The sequence below is a fragment of the Pan troglodytes genome, chromosome 4, assembly GCF_028858775.2.
Source record: "Pan troglodytes isolate AG18354 chromosome 4, NHGRI_mPanTro3-v2.0_pri, whole genome shotgun sequence".
Classification (NCBI taxonomy): Eukaryota; Metazoa; Chordata; class Mammalia; order Primates; family Hominidae; genus Pan; species Pan troglodytes.
Window position 1 is genome coordinate 56,066,981 of NC_072402.2, and position 20,318 is coordinate 56,087,298.

The 20,318-nt window shown below is 41.3% G+C and overlaps 1 pseudogene; it reads right to left on the reverse strand.

Moving 5' to 3' along the window:
- Positions 1 to 253: 253 nt before the first annotated feature.
- Positions 254 to 6,427, reverse strand: LOC129144161 (uncharacterized; annotated as a pseudogene).
- Between the last annotated feature and the right edge of the window lie 13,891 nt (positions 6,428 to 20,318).

Consider the following 20,318-nt stretch of genomic DNA (forward strand, 5'->3'; position numbering starts at 1 on the left):
CATAATAAGCAGTTGTTATTGTTCTTTGGCCCTCCAGAAAGTCAACAACAAAATGCCTTGAGCATCCCCAAAACCTGTTGCCATGACCTCTGCTCTTGGTTCACTTTTGCCATGATCTTTGCTCTTGACTGGTCCAATGGCTACCAAGAGATAGCCATTGAGATGTCAATTTTAGCCAAGTGAGATGTCTGTGGTGTTGGCTATTGTTTCTGTTGTTAATCGTTGATCTCCTTCAATTAGGGCACAAACAAGATTAATTTTTTTCTTGCCAACTGATGCGAATGGTCTGCTGTTCATCTCCAACATCGTCTTGTGCCTTATCTTCGACACTGTCTTTTTCCTTCTTAAAAAGAGTTATCCATTTGTAAACTGCTGGTTTCTTTGGGACATTGTCCCCATAAATTTTTCATAAAGCCACAATGATTTCACCATTCTTCCACTCAAGCTTTACCAAAAATTTAATGTTTGTTCTTGCTTCAATTTTAGCAGAATTCATGTTGCTTCTATAGGGGCTTTAAAAAAATTAATGTCTTATCCTTCTTGGTGCCTCGAACTAGACCTTGTTCAAACAAGTTAGTATGAGTTTGGCTTGGTGCAAAAAAATGTTGAAGTCTATTCATAGTTTTTTCATAACACTTATTTTCCATAAACTTTTTGAAGATCCCTTGTAAATGGTAGGGCTTGTGGGTACTTTAAGCTTAAGGGGAAATGGCTCAGGCGACTAGATTTTTTCCAGAGGAAATCAAGACAAATGTGATAAAAGGGTAAAGTTTGTTCTGGAGGAACCAACTATACCCCTTCTGGTGCATTCATTGGTCTCTTTCTCGTTGTCTCTCCTCCTGCCACTCTGGAGCGCCTCCTTTCCTCAGCAATGTCTGCTGTTTTAAGTTGCACGATACAAAAAAACAAAAACAAAAACAAAAAAACACCTGCGCAGCTTGCCCAGCTGTCCCTCTCAGCATATGGCTTTGTTTAGTGACTTCTACCACTACACTAAGAATGTATTTCTTTGTTTTAAGATTTCAGTTTTGCTATCACTCCCATGGGAAGTTTTTCCCAACCCTTCCAGTTATATTCCACTATGTCCTCCTATAATGCTCATAGCTTCTGCCATGACAGCAATTATTGGGATGTATTGAAGTGGTTTGTATTGTAACCCCTTTCTCTGAAGTAAGGGGGAAGAGGTCTGGGACTGTCTTGCTGTCGTCATGTGATGTATGAACAACTGTGTCTACCCAATAAGCCATAGGGAGGATTTTCAATCATTTTATGAATATAATTTTACTTATCTCTTCTCAAATGCTGTATTTCATGCTGATAAATGTGCTTTTCTTGGTAAAGGAGTTTTTGGAACCCTGAAAATTACTTTGTAGTTATACCAAGAAATAGGACTAACTTGATTTGAGAAATACGATTGCCAATTATCTTGGTTTAACCAGGACTCAAGAGTTTTTGGGACTTGGGGATTTTCAGTGCTAAATCCTAGAAAGTCCCAGGCAAACCAGGGCAAATTGGCTCCACCATGTTGGAAAATATAAAACAAATAATAATAAGCTTCCTCTGGGCACTATGCTAGGTCTATGCATACTAGCCAAGGTTATGTTTAATGCTGCAAAATTTAATTTCTGATCTCAATTTTTCATCCCTTGAGTAATGGAACATTATGTCTTGGCAGGAAAGCACTCACCTTGTGCATGGTGAGTTGAGACAGAGAATTCATAGACTTTGTCAATTTATGTTGCTTTTAGCCTACCACAATAATTGGTTCTCTCAAAGTCACCCTTTTATGCCTTGTGCTATAACTGACTGGAAAGACTCTCAAGTAGAGAGCTTTCCCTTTAGATGTTTTATTACAGATAAATTCACAGGAAATCATTTTTGTGGTTGTTGGTTGTTCTTAACTCTCAGAAGCTCCTTGAGAGAGAATTACTTTCATCCCTCAAGAGGAGATACTGGGTTGGAACCCAGCATTCATACTTGAGCACTTCAGCACTATTTGGATTGAACCAAAATGAATTTAATTCTTGTTCAACTCTTTCCATTATTTCCTTATTGTGTTCCTTGTTTTTGCCTGTAGTAAAAGGAGTTGGTGGGTGATAGAACAAAGATAAAAAGTAATACAAGATTTTAAGGAATTGATTTTCCTGTTCAGGAAATAAGGTGAATGGAACACATAGTATTGGAAGTACTCTGCAGTCTAACACTCAAAGCCAGGAGGGGGCAGCTTCTTGGCACTTTCATTAGCTTGGAAGCCATAGAATGGTTATCAATTTAACTTACATAGCTCAAATGATTTTCTGGAACATCAGGGATAAGATAAGGATACACAAGAAAAAATTTTGCTCTCTGTGTACTTTATGTTTTATAGCCTCATGAATGATTGGGGCTTAGATTGCTCATTTATTTGTTGTCTCATTCTCACAGATCATAGGTACGTATCAGACGAAGGCAAACCTAGGTCAATCCTTTTAGGCAGAAGTCAGCAAGTGCATTTAATAGCTGGCTTCTCAGGAGCATGCATGAAGCTTTTTACATGTGCTGTTTATCATTTTCTTCTCACATAAAATCTACAAGGTAGATATTATGATGGTTCTTGTTTACAAGAGAAAATCAATTGAGGAGTGGAAAGTTTAAGAAGTTGCTTTTCTGTAAGCAAAGACATAGATAGGTGTTCCAATCCAGGTGATCCGACCCCAGAGCTACATGCTTATTTACCATGCCAGGATTTGCATAGGTGTGAACATGTATCCTTACCCTTTTTTTTTTCTTTTTTTGAGACAGAATCTCGCTCTGTCTCAGGCTGGAGTGCAGCAGTGCAATCATAGCTCTCTGCAACCTTTGCCTCCCAGGCTCAATCAATCCTTCCGCTTCAGCCTCCAGAGTAGCTGGAACTACAGGAGCATGCCACCATACCTAGCTAATTTTGTGTGTGTGTGTGTGTGTGTGTGTATATATATGTATGTATGTATATTCCGTGTGTGTGTGTCTGTGTGTGTGTGTGTGTGTGTGTGTGTATAGATAGATAGATAGATAGATACACAAAATTAGCTGGATACAGTGTCATGCTCCTGTAGTTCCAACTACTCTGGAGCCTGAGGTGGAAGGACTGATTGAGCCTGGGAGGCAAAGGTTACAGAGAGCTATGATTGTGCTACTGCACTCAAGTCTGAGAGACAGAGCGAGATTCTGTCTCAAAAAAGATTTTAAAAAAAGGGTAAGTATACACACACACACACACACACACACACACTTTTTTTTTTTAATTTTTTTTTGGTAGAGACGGGGTTTTGCCATGTTGTCCAGGCTGGTCTCAAACTCTTGGGCTCTAGCCATCCACTTGCCTTGGTCTCCCAAAGTGTTGGGATTACAGGCACAAGCCACCACACCCAGCCTCCTTACCCTTTTATAAAGAGAAATGGTCTCCAGTTCTTAGATAATTCCTCATAATATCACAGGAGTAGGTTTTTACCCTTTGTAACTTTAGAATTTCTCAGTTTATGAATTAAGAAAAAATTATTCCCAAGCTAGTACACAAATTGTCAATTGTCCTAATTTGACGCATACTCAGAAATCAAATCTGGCAGTTTTCCTGCCAAGAATCTCAGTCCTAGCTTCCACAATCTAAATTTTGAATTTAGGAAATACTCAATGAAAAGATAATGAAAATAGAAACATAATATGAGATAAACACTTTGAGGGAGGAAAACATTTATTAATTTAAAAAGTTACTATTTTCTGAGATTCATTAGGCTCGTGGTCTTATACACAAATCCCATATGTTTCTTTTTCTCATTATATTCTTTATACCCAATAAAATACTTTCCTTTTAATAATCCTGTAACATTGCATTAAAACAACTTTGAAATGAAAGATGTATCATAAAACCTCAGAAGAAAAAGTAAAGTAATAGAGCAATATTTTTTATATCTTGATGATAACTGTGATGTAAGAATTATTATTATAGCTCCCCCTCCCCCTCCCCCTCCCCCTCTCCCTCTCCCTCTCCCTCTTGCTCTCCATCTCCCTCTTTCTACGGTCTCCCTCTCTTGCGGAGCCTGGACTGTACTGCCATGATCTGGGCTCACTGCAACCTCCCTGCCTCGGGCTCCGGTGATTCTCCTGCCTCGGCCTGCCGAGTGCCTGGGATTCCAGGCACGCGCTGCCACTCGTGACCGGTTTTTGTATTTTTGGTGGAGACGGGGTTTCGCCATGTTGACCAGGCTGCTCTCCAGCTCCTGGCCTCAGGTGATCTGCCTGCCTTGGCCTCCCGAGGTGTGGGATTGCAGACGGAGTCTCGCTCACTCAATGCTCAATGTTGCCCAGGCTGGAGTGCAGTGGCGTGATCTCGGCTTGCTACAACCTCCACCTCCCAGCCGCCTGCCTTGGCCTCCCAAAGTGCTAAGATTACAGTCTCTGCCCACCTGCCACCCTGTCTAGGAAGTGAGCAGCGTCTCTGCCTGGCCGCCCATCGTCTGGAATGTGAGGAGCCCCTCTGCCCGGCCTCCCCATCTGGGAGGTGAGGAGTGCCTCTGCCTGGCCGCCACCCCGTCTAGGAAGTGAGGAGCGTCTCTGCCTGGCCACCCATTGTCTGAGATGTGAGGAGTGCCTCTGCCCGGCCGCCCCATCTAGGAAGTGAGGAGCGCCTCTGCCCAGCTGCCTCAAATGGGAAGTGAGGAGCGCCTCTGCCTGGCCGCCCCCTCTGAGAAGTGAAGAGTGCCTCTTCCCAGCTGCCCCGTCTGGGAGGAAGTGAGGAGCGCCTCTGCCCGGCTGCCCCGAATGGGAAGTGAGGAGTGCCTCTGCCTGGCCGCCCCCATCTGGGAAGTAAGGAGTGCCTCTGCCCAGCCGCCACCCTGTCTAGGAAGTGAGGAGCGTCTCTGCCTGACCACCCATCATCTGGGATGTGAGGAGCGCCTCTGCCCAGCCGCCCCGTCTGGGATGTGAGGAGCACCTCTGCCCAGCCGCCCTGTCTGGGAAGTGAGGAGAGCCTCTGCCTGACCACCCATCATCTGGGATGTGAGGAGCGCCTCTGCCCAGCCGCCCCGTCTGGGATGTGAGGAGCACCTCTGCCCAGCCGCCCTGTCTGGGAAGTGAGGAGAGCCTCTGCCCGGCCGCCCCTCTGGGAGGAAGTCAGGATCGCCTCTGCCCGGTTGCCCTGAATGGGAAGTGAGGAGCGCCTCTGCCCGGCCGCCCCATGTGGGAGGTGAGGAGCACCTCTGCCCGGCTGCCCCGTCTGGGAGGTGAGGGGCGTCTCTGCCCGGCCGCCATACCGTCTGGAAAGTGAGGAGCACCTCTGCCCGGCTGCCCTTCATCTGGGAGGTGGCGAGCACCTTTGCCCGGCCGCCCTCTCTGGGAAGTGGGCGCCTCTGCCCGGCCGCCCCGTCCGGTAGGTGAGGGGCATCTCTGCCTGGCCGCCCCGTCTGGGAGGTGAGGGGCGCCTCTGCCCGGCCACCCTGCCTGGGAAGTGAGGAGCACCTCTGCACGGCCGCTCTTTGTCTGGGAGGTGGGGAGCGCCTGTGCCCAGCTGCCCCATCTGGGAGGTGGGGATCGCCTCTGCCAGGCCGCCCTTCATCTGGGAAGTGAGGAGCGCTTCTGCCCAACCGCCCTTCATCTGGGAGGTGGGTAGCGCCTCTGCCCGGCTGCCCCGTCTGGGAAGTGGGCACCTCTGCCTGGCCGCCCCATCTGGGAGGTGAGGGGCATCTCTGCCTGGCCGCCCTGTCTGGGAGGTGAAGAGCGCCTCTGCCCGGTCGCCCCGTTTGGGAGGTGAGGGGCATCTCTGCCTGGCTGCCACCCCATCTGGGAAGTGAGGAGTGCCTCTGCCCGGCCGCCGCCCCGTCTGGGAGGTGAGAGGCATCTCTGCCTGGTTGCTCTTTGTCTGGGAGGTGGGGAGTGCCTCTGCCCGGCCGCTCTTTGTCTGGGAGGTGGGGAGCGCCTCTGCCTGGCAGCTCTTTGTCTGGGAGGTGGGGAGCACCTCTGCCCGGCCGCTCTTCGTCTGGGAGGTGGGGAGCGCCTCTGTCCGGCCGCCCCGCCTGGGAAGTGAGGAGTGCCTCTGCCCAGCCGCCCTTCATCTGGGAGGTGGGGAGCGCCTCTGCCCGGCTGCCCTGTCTGGGAGGTGTGGAGCGCCTCTGCCCGGCCACCCCGTCTGGGATGTGGGGAACGCCTCTGCCCAGTCGCCCATCGTCTGGGAGGTGAGGATCGTCTCTGCCCCGCCACCACGCCTGGGAGGTGAGGAGCGCCTCTGCCCAGCCGCCCCGTCTGGGATGTGGGGAGCACCTCTGCCCGGCCGCCCTGTCTGGGAAGTGAGGAGCGCCTCTGCCCGGCTGCCCCATCTGGGATGTGAGGGGCGCCTCTGCCCAGCTGCCCCATCTGGGAAGTGGGGGGCGCCTCTGCCCGGCCGCTGTTTGTCTGGGATGTGAGGAGCACCTCTGCCCGGCCGCCACCCCGTCTGGGAGGTGAGGAGCGCCTCTGCCTGGCAGCCCCGTCTGGGAAGTGAGAAGCACCTCTGCCTGGCTGCCCCGTCTCGGAAGTGAGGAGCACTTCTGCCAGGCCGCCCCATCTGGGAAGTGTACCCAACAGCTCCAAAGAGACAGCGACCATTGAGAACGGCCCATGATGACGATGGCGGTTTTGTCGAAAAGTAAAGGGGGAAATGTGGGGAAAAGAAAGAGAGATCAGATTGTTACTGTGTCTGTGTAGAAAGAAGTAGACATAGGAGACTCCATTTTGTTCTGTACTAAGAAAAATTCTTCTGCCTTGGGATGCTGTTATCTATAACCTTACCCCCAACCCCCTGCTCTCTGAAATATGTGCTGTGTCAACTCAGGGTTAAATGGATTAAGGGCGGTGCAAGATGTGCTTTGTTAAACAGATGCTTGAAGGCAGCATGCTCATTAAGAGTCATCACCACTCCCTAATCTCAAGTACCCAGGGACACAAACAGGGCCGAAGGCTGCAGGGACCTCTGCCTAGGAAAACCAGAGACCTTTGTTCTCGTGTTTATCTGCTGACCTTCTCTCCACTATTATCCTATGACCCTGCCACATCCGCCTCTCCAAGAAACACCCAAGAATGATCAATAAATACTAAAAAAAAAATAAATAAAATAAATTAAAAAAAGAATTATTATTATAATCCCATTTTATAGGTGAGGAAACAAAGCTAAAGGTAAAGTGAATTGCCAAAGGTCACATGTCAATCAAATTGGAGACCAAAAACTGGAACCCAGTTTTTCAAAAGAAGCAATGGCTTACATGGGACATAATAGCCATTCAAGGAAATACAAGGTGATTCCCTGGGTCATCACTCCAGCACTTACACTGCTAGGAAAATTGAGCAGTTAGACTTGGAGAAATAAATATCACTAAAAGGAAGTCACTCACGTAACCCTAAGCATTCAGCAAGGCCCTGAGTTTCTTTCTCCAGTTACATCAGCCTTCTATACAAATCCTAAATCTGGATATTGTTTTCATTGATGCTAGAATTACTCTGGGTTGATTAAATTCATCTGGATAAAAAAATATTGCTCATGTAGAATTTTCAAGCAGTGATACATTTTGTGACAAGATGGTCCTGCTAGACTGAAGTAGAACCTAGATTATTATCATTAATAAAATAATAAGAATAACTTATCATGTGGGAATTTGCTATTTACTAATGACTTTCATATTGATTAGGTCATTGATCTCCAGACAATCTTTCAAGTGGAGGATATGCTGTTTTCAATCTTATTTTGTACTTCTTTGGTTGAGGGTGGGCTAGTAAGACATTTGTAGGTGGATCCGTCCTGCAATGATTCATAAATTTATGTATAAAAAATTACAACCATCCTGCAATGATTCATAAATTTATATATAAAAAATTACAAAGGTCTTTCAGTATTATTGCATTAAGTTTTGAATCATATTGTTGTTCCTTATCAATTCCCTTGAAACTGATTATTAGAATCCTGGTGGCAAATTTTAGTAGCTTGCAGGTTCCAAAATAATATCTCCATATTTTAATTTTATGGTACCAGAGAGTCTGAAACTAAAGAAGAAAAATAATCATTAGGGTTAATATTTATTTATTACTTTGTTTTCAGAAGGAACTATACACCTTCTGGCAAAATGTTAGTGAGTTCCCAGAACAATTATGATGCTTGCTGTGGATAGACAGAGGACCAATTTCATATTAAGACAAAGCAATATAAAAAAAACAAAATGTTATTAAAGTCATAGTCCATAAAAATTTACTACGTAGTTACTATGAGTCAGCAGGTACTGAGAGCTGATTCTATGGCATCAACAGACCTACATGCAATTTCAGCTACTCCATTTTTAGAGCAGAAATGTTGATTCACCATTTGGCTCCCGTAAACCTTTATGTTCCTACCTGTAACAGAGGGTCAGCCATAGCTTCAGGGCTATTTTTGAATGTATGCCACTATAAAAGGCTATACTAAAGGGATTGATGGTCAGAGGCACTAGGATGGAGCTGGGTGAGCTTGGACAAGTTGAAAATATTGAACTTCTGTAAGCCTCAGTGTCCTTGTCTGTAAAATATGAGTAATGCTAATAACTACTTCATAGGTATTACCATTATTTTTGCAGAATTGAATGAAGAAATGAATGTACGTGGAAATGCTTTTCAACCTGTAAAACAAATGCTAGCCAGATCATGTTAGTATAGAAAGTGAGTGAATCTACAACTGAAAACATTGTGCTGTCTTTGGATCTTAATAAATTTTCATATTCACCCGTGAATTGTGGAGAAAAACAATCCTAAGGAAGGCCATCTTCTAAGTCATGTTTTTAACCTGATTTTAAAACTACTGCCTTCTATTGTGAGGGATCTTATTTTCACATTGGACATGTTGGGGTTGTTCCAGGGTATACACCAGTATTTTTCCTGCCCTCTCTCTGCTACCTCCCTAGGCAATCTCATCTGCATCCTAGCTTCAATTTCCATTGATACAGTAATGCCTCTTAGATCCATATTTTGAACCTAGATCATCTCCTCTCCTTTAAACTGGCATAGCTAACTGCTGACTGGTGATCTCCAACAGTATGCCCGTAAGTACCTCAAACATAGTCTTCCTCTGCTCCACACCTAATCCTTCTTCTCTATTTCTCATCTTTGTGAATGGTCCCATCATCCACCTACTTATTTAGGTGAGAAATCATGTTTTGACAATGACTTTCAATCTCCATCATCCCTCAAATTCAATCAATCACCACGTATTGTTCACTCCACTGTCTAAATATCTCTCCAATGCAATTCTCTCCATTCCCACTGGTTTCACCCTGAAACTAGGGAATGATGACCCAAACTAGGTCACCATGATTAGTCATTTGAATTATTTCTTCTAGTTCCCAATCTTTATTTTCTCCCTATCAATTCTCCACATTGCATTCTGAATGATTTTCCCCAAATCTAAAAGTGATCAAGTGTTATCTATACTAAAAACCCTTAAGTGGCTTCTGTGTGCCCAGCAACTTGACATGACTCTCAAGACTTCATGATCTAGCTTCTGCTCATTTCCATAGATTTTATCTCTCAGCACTCCACCTTCACTCTCTGTGCACCAGTTTTGCAGAAGTTTCTACCAGTCTTCCACTGTACCGTGCTCCCTCTTACCTGTAGCCTTTAGCACAGGGTAGGTATTCTGCTAGAAATGCTTTATCACTGCTCTGCCTGCAACACGCATGTGCACACACACGCTTTACTTTCTTAATTCATACGCAGTTTTTCAACTCTCAAATTAAACTTCAGTCTTCCAGGAAACTTTTCTTACTCGTAACACTCTGAAGTCTAAGCTAGGTATCTGTACTTTTACCTTCATAAGGCTGTCTTGTAATCACTTAGCTTCTCCTGTAACATTTCCACTAAACCATACAATTGGTAGGAACAAGGCCTGAGTCTGTCTTATGTATCCCTTGCTTCTCATATATTAAGTCAGGGTTCAACTAGAGTAACGGAACCAGTAAGAAATAGATGTTAAGTGATTTATTGCAAGAAATAGACCTAAGTGATTTTGGGGACTGGCTGGACAAGTCTGAAATCTGTAGGGCTGGATATCAGGAAGGACAGGTTGGAACTTGGGCATGAGTTGAACTGAAGTCTGCAGATAATGAACTCTAAGCCTCAGTGTCCTAGTCTGTAAAATAGGAATAATGCTAACAGCTACCTCATAGGGCTTGCTTTTCTTCTTCAGGGAAGCCTTAGCTTTGCTCTCAGGGCCTTTAAATGGACTGAATAAATCAAGCCCACTCAGATTATTTAGTATAATCTCCCTTACTTAAAATCAATTGATTGTGGACTTTAATAACACACAAAATGCCTTCATGGCAACACTTGGATTAACATTTGATTAAATAATTAGGGACTGTGGTCTAGTCAAGTTGACAAATAAAACTAATCATCACATCTTCATATTTAGTATAGAGTGGGCACTCAGTAATTATGTGGTAAATGAACAGACACCCAGACTATTTTGTTCAACAAGAGCATTTCCTGGGTACATCTGAAGTGTTCCACTTTGTACTACTTAATGCAGCACTATCATATTATTTATGTCTTTTACTTATCAAAGTTTGTGATTTTTTTTTCCTCTTGGTACATCTGAAAGAAAGAAAATTATGTACCCCATGCTATTTATGACCCCTCAGATTTCCTTAGAAAGAATACATTCAGGCCAGGTGCAGTGGCTCACACCTGTAATCCCAACATTTTGGGAGGCTGAGTTGCGAGGATCACTTAAGCCCAGGAGTTTGAGGTTACAGTAAGCTATGATTGTGCCACTGCACTCCAGCCTGGATGACAGAAGAAGACCTTTTCTCTTACAAAACCAAAAAAGAATCCGTATCAATTCATGTCATTAAATGTGACAAATGTTGAGCTTCTTGAGGTTGGGGCTGCATGTTAACATTTGTGTGCTCTCTCAGCCTTACCACAGTGTATGTGTGCAGTAATTGTTCAATGCAGCTCTGTTGTAAAAAACTAAACCTACTAAGATTTCTTTAAACAATCAGTTTATAGCATTTCATACTGCATTTATGAATAATTGCAATTGATCTTGGACTATTATAATAAATGCCTTAAAAGAAGTGAAAATATACATTTGGGAGTAAATGAAAGATTTTTTCTCCAGCATCAATGCAATATAAGATTACATGTTATAATTAATAAATGTGAAATAATGTTTAATGTAAACATTATATATGTGAACAATACTGTGAATACAATGTGATGCTTATCAAAATCAGCTAAAATAAATGTTTTTAAGATTACATATTATGTGACTTGATCAGAAGAAGGAGGAAGGAAGTTTAGCATATTTTATCAATTCTAAGATGTCATCAATTGATTACGAGATACATCATTATTTTATTTACCATTAAGAACAAAAGAAAAATCTGTGTCAATCAACCATGACTCCTATCAGTTATAAATTGCATCCCAAGTTCAGATAAGTTACAGTGTGAAAAAAAAATTTTAAAACTGCATCTCAGAATTGATTAAATGTGATGTGTTATCCTGATTAGTAGAAACCATGCCCCATCAGGGTGGTGATCAGGTATCTGTTTTATTTTGTCCAAAGTAGAACAAAAAAGCAAACTCAGCCATCATCAAATTATGTTCATCATCTGGTCATTATATTTTTCTATATTGATGGGTGAGCTCCCATGTGTTTTAATTAATTTCCAAGAGATCTATCATTTTACCTTTGAAGTAAAGTAAAAATGTTTCTAGATCATAAACTTATCCATAACACTGAAGATGCATTTTCTTTCAGGATGATTCACATGAGTTTTTCTTTCCTGGGAGGCTATAAAGAACAGTGGTCTGGAGTGTAGACCTTATAACCTGACTGACAAATCTTGGTTCTTCCTTTCTAGCTGCAAGTTAACTAATCTCTCTGTACCTTGGTTTCTGCAGCTGGAAAATGGAGATTACAATAGTGCTACTCATGGTACATGATGATGCAATGAGTTTACATGGGTAATGTGCTTAGAAAGTGTCTGATACATATAGTATGTGCCAATAAATGCCAGCTATTTTTTTAGTGTTACTATTGATTCTCAGAGAGGTTGAAGAACTTCAAGGAAATTTTTTTTCTTTTCTGATGTTGCTACTGTAACCTCCAAGTATACAGACTAATGAAGAAAAACTGGCTTCCTCCAATAGAACAATTCCTGTTGCAGGTATCTGCTATCGTGCTATTCCCTGCTAGGAATTCAGAAGATGAATTCATTTGAAGCCATTACTATGATACTAGCATATTATTATTATTGCCTCCCTCTTAGCCTCTGAATTCTCAGTATTTTTGTAGCATTTTTCCAGTGTTGCCTGAGCTGCTTTCATTAGAAGAACAGTTATATTAACTATCTACAGCATTATTTTTGCTGCTTACCCTCAAGAGTGACACTTGAGGCAAGAGACAGGCTGTTGGACTAATGGTGTGGTGCAGCCCAAGTCAGTGAAAAGAGTGTGATCTTTGTAATCAGACCACCCATTGGAATCCTTATTCTATGCATGCACTAGCTTTCTGACCCTGGGGAAAGTATTTCAGTTCTCTGAATCCTAATTTGGGGGGTAATTTTTTTGATTGGTATAATTTTGAACTTACAGGAAAGTTGCAAGAAGGATACAAAGAAATCTCGTAAGTTCTTCACCTTAATTCATTTATTGTTAACACTTTCACATTTGCTTTATATTCTGTGTGTGTGTATATATATGTGTGTGTGTGTATACTTATAGATTTTTTTCTGAATCATTTGAGAGTAGATAAGAATATTCTGTTATATAACCAGAGTACATTTATCAAATTTAGGAAATTTAGCATCGATATAATTCTATTACCAAGGCCATATTCGAAATTCACCAGTTGTCCTAATAATGTCCTTTATTGCCTTTTTCCCAGTCCTAAATCTAATCACAAGTTTCACACGTTTTATTTAGTTGTCAAGACTCTTTCATCTTCTTGAATTCGATTTTCATTAACTTTTTTGAACTTGACATTTTTGAAGAGTACCGGCCAATTATTTTGTAAAATATTCCTCAGTTTGAGTTTGTCTGAGGTTTCCTTAAAATTATACTCAGGTTAGGCATTTTGGGCAGGAATAGTACCTAGTGATATGTACTCAGGACATCACATCAGGGGGCATGAGAATTTAATTTATTTCAGAATTGTTGATGTTAACTTTGATCATTGATTAAGCTTTTTATATCTTACAGTTACTATTCTCCCCTTTGTAATTAATAAGTAATATGTGCCAATATACTTTTTGGAATATGTGGAGCTATCCTGATTCTCATCAAATATCCACCAACCAGGTTTAGAATCCATTGATAATTCTTGCTGGATCAATTATAACTATGGTAGAAACAAAATGGTAGTTTTTTCCAAAATGATGATTTTTCTTTAAAAAACTCTATTATTACACCTACATTTATTAGTTGTATTCTATTGTAAGAAAGCTTTCTCTTGTCCCCATTTAGATATTTAATATTAGTATGAACTTAGTATTCTTATTTTATTCAATTAGTTATATTATTATTATTATTAACTTTAATATCCCTTAACCTGGAATCAATTTTCAGTGTCGTAATTTCCAAAGGAAATTCTTTATCTTTTTGAGACAGGGTCTCACTCTGTCACCTATGCTGCAGGGCAGTGGTGTGATCATGGCTCACTTCCACCTCAAATTCCTGGGCTCAAGTGATCCTTCCACCTTGGCCTCCCAAGTGCTGGGATTACAGGCAGGAGCCACTGTGCCTGCCGAAAGGAAATTTCTTAACTAACCCAGTTTAAGACAGAAGAAATATCATCCCACTATACATCACAAACAGGACTGTGCTCATAGGACAAGTGCCCTATCTAAGCTAAATGGTTACTGAACGCCAAGTGAGAGAAATAGATCTTTTTTTGTTTTTTTTTTTTTTGACACAAACTCTCGCTCTGTCACCCAGGCTGGAGTGCAGTGGCGCGATCTTGGCTCACTGTAAGCTCCGCCTCCCAGGTTCACGCCATTCTCCTGACTCAGCCTCCGCAGTAGCTGGGACTACAGGCGCCCGCCACCACGCACGGCTAATGTTTTGTATTTTTAGTAGAGACAGGGTTTCACCGTGTTAGACAGGATAGTCTGGATCGCCTACCTCGTGATCTGCCCACCCCGGCCTCCTGAAGTGCTGGGATTAGAGGCGTGAGCCACCGCGCCCGGCCGAGAAACAGTATTTTCGAAGCTGTTCTGGGTGTTGCGGGTGATGTGTTTTTTAAAAATTAAGGTATAATTTAGATACAGTAAAATTCACCCTTTTTAATGTACGCTTCTGAGACTTCTGACAAATGTATTGAGTGGTTAATTACCTAAAAAATTACTTAATCCACCTTTATAGTCACACCTCCTACCCTTGCCAACTCAAACCCTGGCAACTGGTGTTTTCCATCCTTAAGGTTTTGCTTCTTCCAGAATTTCATGTAAATTGAGTCATAAAGAAGGTAGTCTTTTGTGTCTGGCTTCTATCACTTGGCAGAATGCACTTGAGATTTCATCCGTGTTTGCTGAGTAGTATTCTACTGTGTGGATGCATCACGGTTTCTTTATCTTCATTGTGGGCCCTGCTTCTGATTACTCAATCCTTCGTTCCTCCCTTCACTCTTCCTCAATCCTTTCTTCTTTTTTCTTCCTACTCATCTCTATCTCTACCCTCAAGGAGATGAAGTACTCTTCTCTTTGGTTAGATTTGAGGATTCTTATTTGACCCTCTTTTGTGGTTGGAGCCTTGTGGATAGATATAAACTTACACTAAGCCATTTATTTCTCTCAAAATACAATGCGAAAGTTGAAAGAGAAGGCTTTGTCTGTTAGTATCCCAGCTCTGCCACTTACTAGCTGTGTGATATCAATCAAGTTACCTAATATCTCTGTGTCTGTAAGTCCTTATAGGTGAAATGCGGAAGAAAACAGTACCTACGGCCTTGGGCTGTGAGCATTAAATAAGTTCATTCATAATTGTAAATGGCTTACAGCAATGCCTGGCATATTGTAAACTCTTAATAAGTGTTGATTACTTAGAGCCATTTTGACACATGGGAAGGCTTTTGAGTAAAAATATAGTATATATAAAACTTACTTGGAGTTTGGTCTTGCTGTAGGAGAGTGGTCCTATAGTCTTGGGAAGGTGGGTTTGGGCTGAGGGGACAGGAGCTAGAAGCTCTGTACATCAATAAGCTATGTGGTCACCCTATAGGTGGTAGTGGGAAGTTTCCATATTTTTTAACCTCATTTTGCTAGTGGAAAGCTGCCTAATACATCCTCATGCACTTTCCCCATTGTCCCTGCTCTGAGATAATTGGATTGACCTAGCCGGTATAAAAGCTGTGTCTGGGTGAATTACGAGTTTGGCATTTATCTGACTTACACAGCCCTTTTAGCAATAGAAGCACAGGCTTGCTGGAAAATATTGCTGCCTCAATCCTTGTGTGGGCTCTCAGGTCATGTCACTCCTGTGGACACCTTGCCACTACCCTCAACAACATTATTCTGTGCACATCTTTAATCTTTGCTAGATTGCTCCTGGAAAAGGACAAAAAGAATTACGGGCAAAAAAAAAAAAAGATCTTATTTTTCTTTTTTTCTGACCTCTTTCAGGCCGAAATATAAAGTAAGTTCTTCCAGCCTAACTCATAGTTCCTGTGCCACGATAAGCTTTATACGTTTCACCTACTGTGCCCACTCTACTGGAAAATAATTCCTTATTTCATACTATTCTATAAACCTAGTATTTACTTCATTTATAGAATCTTCCTTTGAGATTTTAGAGACCCATTTTTTTAGATGTGGATCTGTATTTCTTGGGCTTCTATTTTTATAAGCAGTCTAAGCTTCTGCAAACCCTGCGGTAATTATAAAATAGTATCAGAATAAATTATCACTGTGTTTATAAGCTTCTGATATAAAAAACCTCTTCAGTTTCAGCCTTTTGTAAATGATAAAGCATTTTTATACAAGTTACATGAGTATAACTTACATTTTAAGCATTCAGATAAACAACAGGAAAAAATTAAAGTGACCTAAAGTGCCACCACCTGATGATAACCCCTTTTATCATTGTTTTTTCCATAATTACCTATATGTCTATCTATGTGTAAAGCAAGAGTGTCTTACCTTAACTTCTTATGCCAATAAATATGTTTCTACATTTTATTTTCTTCTTCTTCTTCTTCTTCTTCTTATTATTATTATTATTATTTTGAGATGGAGTTTCGCTCTTATTGCCTAGGCTGCAGTGCAATGGCTCAATCTCGGCTCACCGCAACCTCTGCCTCCTGGGTTCAAGCGATTCTTCTGCCTCAGCCTCCCGAGTAGCTGGGATTATAGGCATGTGCCACCATGCCTGGCTAATTTTGTATTTTCAGTAGAGATGGTGTTTCTCCATGTTGGCCAGGCTGGTCTCGAACTGAACTCCCGACCTCAAGTTATCTGCCCTCCTCAGCCTCCCAAAGTGCTGGGATTACAGGTGTGAGCCACTGCGCCTGGCCTGTTTCTACATTTTAATGGCCTCATGATTTTCTGTCGTCTTTATCATCTGCTAAATAACATAAAATCCATACATAAATGTGTGTATACTTGAATATGTTTATTGATTTTTTTCTATTCATTTATCTCTGTGTATTCCAATGCTACTCCCATGATACTTTAGTTTTTGTAACTTTGTTCTACTTTTTAATGTTTGATAGAGCAAGCACCTTCTCATTGCTCATTTTTAAAATTTCCAACTAAAGAATTGTTATTATTTAAATCACAACTATCTAATCTTAGAAGATAGCTGTAATTTTAAATATTTCCCTCACTCTCTTACACAGATTGTGCAAGTGCACACACATGCACACACCTTAAGGCAGAGCTATTAAAGGAAAATGATGAAGTAAAGAGAGCTGGTTTTCAGCATTTTTACTCCTTTTTTTCATATGGGCTTCTCCTAATGCTGAGTCTCTGGAGATTCCCAGTGTTCTTGATCTCTCTACCAATTCCCCATCAGATAGATCTTCCCTTCAGTTAATAGTCCAGCTAGAAAGGAAAGGCAATCCCATGTCAGACTTCCCCCTTAGGGACATTTGCATTTTAATATTCTTTGCTTCTTCAACCCAACGAAATGAAGCCTTGATTTTGGAATTTCAGTTTTCTAGACATGAACCACCAAGTGAGAAGTTTTTCATCCCACTTGGGTAGCCACATAGTTTACAAACTATGGACCTGGCTCTGACCCCTGGAAATCTAGGCTCATATATATTTTGCTATGTGTCAGTTTTTAAGATTCAAAATATTTCCCTAGTATTAAAATTAATATTAAATGCTGTGTATTATACTCAATGACGCCTTCCTCACTTATAGAAGTTACTGCTTAAACAGTTGATAATGGTCCAGTCATGAGGAGCAAGTGAAGGAACTGAACAGGGGAGTGATGTGATAAAAGTTTTTGGGACTTTGACAGGATGTCAATGTGCAGGAGAACTTGCAAGAGGAAGTGGCTAACAGAGACAGGAGTCAGCTGGGTCAGAGGTTAGTAACCCTGGGGATATCTGAGTCATCTGTAGAATGTTTAATAAATACCTATGCCTTCCGGGCAGGGGCAATTAAGCAATATCATCTGGAGGTAAACCTGGGGTATTTAAGTTTTATTTGTTTTAATGGTGATTTTTAAAATTATTTATTTATTGTGGTAAAATATATATAACATAAAATTTACCCTTTTAACCATTTTCAAGCACATTTACATTACCAGGAGATTCTATTTTGGGCTCCAAGTTGTGCTCTAATTAAAGGGATGGCAAAAGGTATATGTACTGGGGAGGTAGAAAGCTTTCGAAACAATGCCACGTATCCTTAAATGTAAATTAATCTATGGCATCAGTGGTTTTTAGCAAATCATCTGATAAACTTGTGAGGACTCTTACTAAATAATAAAAAAAATGAGCTATCAGGCTTAAAAAAGTACTGAATTAAAGCAAATCACTTATGTAGGCAAAAGCAAAATTTTTGCATAAATGATTTGTTCACCTCAGGGCTTCTTTTGATTTATAAGTGCATCCCAGCATAAGTAAGCAGGGCTTTTCATGCTTGGTAGCCAACATCATTTTACTGAGTTATAGCCCTACTTTCTGGCAAATGCTACATGTTTTAGATCTCACACTGTGTGTCTGTGTGTGTGTGTGTGTGTGTTTGTATCTCTGTGTGTGTAGTTCTCTAAATTATTCCTCAGATTATTAGCACCAAATATAAATCTTGAACTAAAATATCACTTAATGTTGCTACTACTGTTAAAAGTTAGTATGCAAATGCCTTGAAACAAGTCGTCCCTCCACATATGTTAAATCTGCAAATGTAAAATTTTTCATTTTTTCCCTTTTCTTCCACTTAATTTCCCAGCAGTAGCAACTACCACCTCACAAAAACAGCAGCCAGTATTAATGATAATATTTTTTTCCCTCAGGTTCTTTCAGTGGTCGTTAATTGTGCAGCATCAGAGGTTGCACAATAGAAACAAACTTCTATGCCCTGTTAAAATTACCATGTCTGAATGTGGTAAGGAATAGCTCATTTTGATCTTTGACTTCTAGAATAAAAATAAACATTCTTATAAAGCAAGTAGCCAATGGACCACTAAATTAAGGTCCAAGGAATCAATTTCAGGCAGCAGTTCATCAAAGTTAATGTGCAAGACATGTTATTTAAGACGTAGGAAGTTACAATAGCTAGGTTGATTCTGTACAAATCAAGGTCAAAATTCTGACAACAACTGCTTCTCTGAACTTGTAAAACGTCTTGTGGGAAATAGAAAGAAGGTTTTTAAAAATCTGAACCGGGTACTTCCAAATTTTTTCCGAGGATAGAAGTAAGTTCGTTTGATTAAGATAAGAATCTTGATATTTTGATATCTTGTCATGAACGAGACTAGTGTGATCAAAAATCTAAAAACACTTTTTTTCTTGAAGACCTCTGAACATATTCTCTCAAACAACTTAGACAGTTGGGCAAATCCAAAACACAATGTAAAGGATGTGTTTAATCATAGAATGAATAGGTTGAATTAATGGCAAAGAAGTAGATAGCTATCAGAACTCTCCTTTTTTGAGATGATTACAGTTGTATGTGCTTTTAGGGAAGTTAAAATAACTGTGAAAAACGGAATTTCTCAACATTAAAATTTACATGCCATAATCCTCACTTCCTCTGTAATGAAACATTGTGAAATGTCTCAGTGCTCTAGAGTATCTTGCAAAAGACAAATAACCTTAACTAAATGTGGCAGCTTAGGTCCCTGGAAGGCAAGTGTATTTGCCCTCTTGGGCTTTTAGAGTCTCACTGGGAAAATAGGTTAAGAATAAAATCACTCTCAATGACCAAAAATTTCTCCTCTTGTGTTCCCACTCCAAGAGACACTCATTCTGTAGCTGAGTAGAGTCCTTGTTGTTGAAAACTGTGAGAGAATTTCAAGTGGGTGAACTGCATCAACAAAGATAAGCTTTGGATAGAAATGCCAATGAAAAGAAGAGAAGTGGAAAATATACTAGAAAAGTATTGACTGGGGAAAAACAATGGAGAACCTTGAATATGATATTGAGGAAGGCTGGCCTTATCCAAATGATTAAATAGAGAATCATCACAGTACTTGTGGCAGAGGAATGATGAGATAATGCCTTTTTTTTTTTTTTTTCTGAGACAGGGTTTTGCTGTGTCATCCAGGCTGGAATGCAGTGGCACAATCACAGATCACTGCAGCCTTGACCTCCTGGGCTTTAGTGATCCTCCCACCTCAGCCTCCCCAGTAGCTGGAACTATAGGCCTGTGCCACCACACCTGGCCAATTATGCCCTTTTAAGGAGGATAATATGGTATCATGATGAAGATGGGTTGAAGGGGAATTGACTCCCCCAGCTGAGTGATCTGTCTGCTCTGAGACATTCTGGAAATGGGATGAATTTTATTGAGGAGCGACTTGACAATATAAACATGAAACACTGAGGTGGCAGACTGTAGAGAGGTCTTTAGACCTCCTTATTCCTGGCCTGGGAGATTTGGGTGGAGGATGTTTCTTTAGTTCATAGTTATGCCACATTGGCATGTTCAGCAGGTTGTTTGGTTCCCAACCTTGGAAGGATCAAGCCATACAAAATGGTCTTCTCCTGCTGTTGGAGCCTGTGTGGAGAACAAGGCAGACCATTAAGTTCTTTCCTGGACTCTTCCATAACTAGATCTCTGAGTACCCAGATACTCACAAAGTAGGCTGTGGAGGTATAACCCAGGCCTCTCAACCTCAACCTCTCATCCGACTCAGTA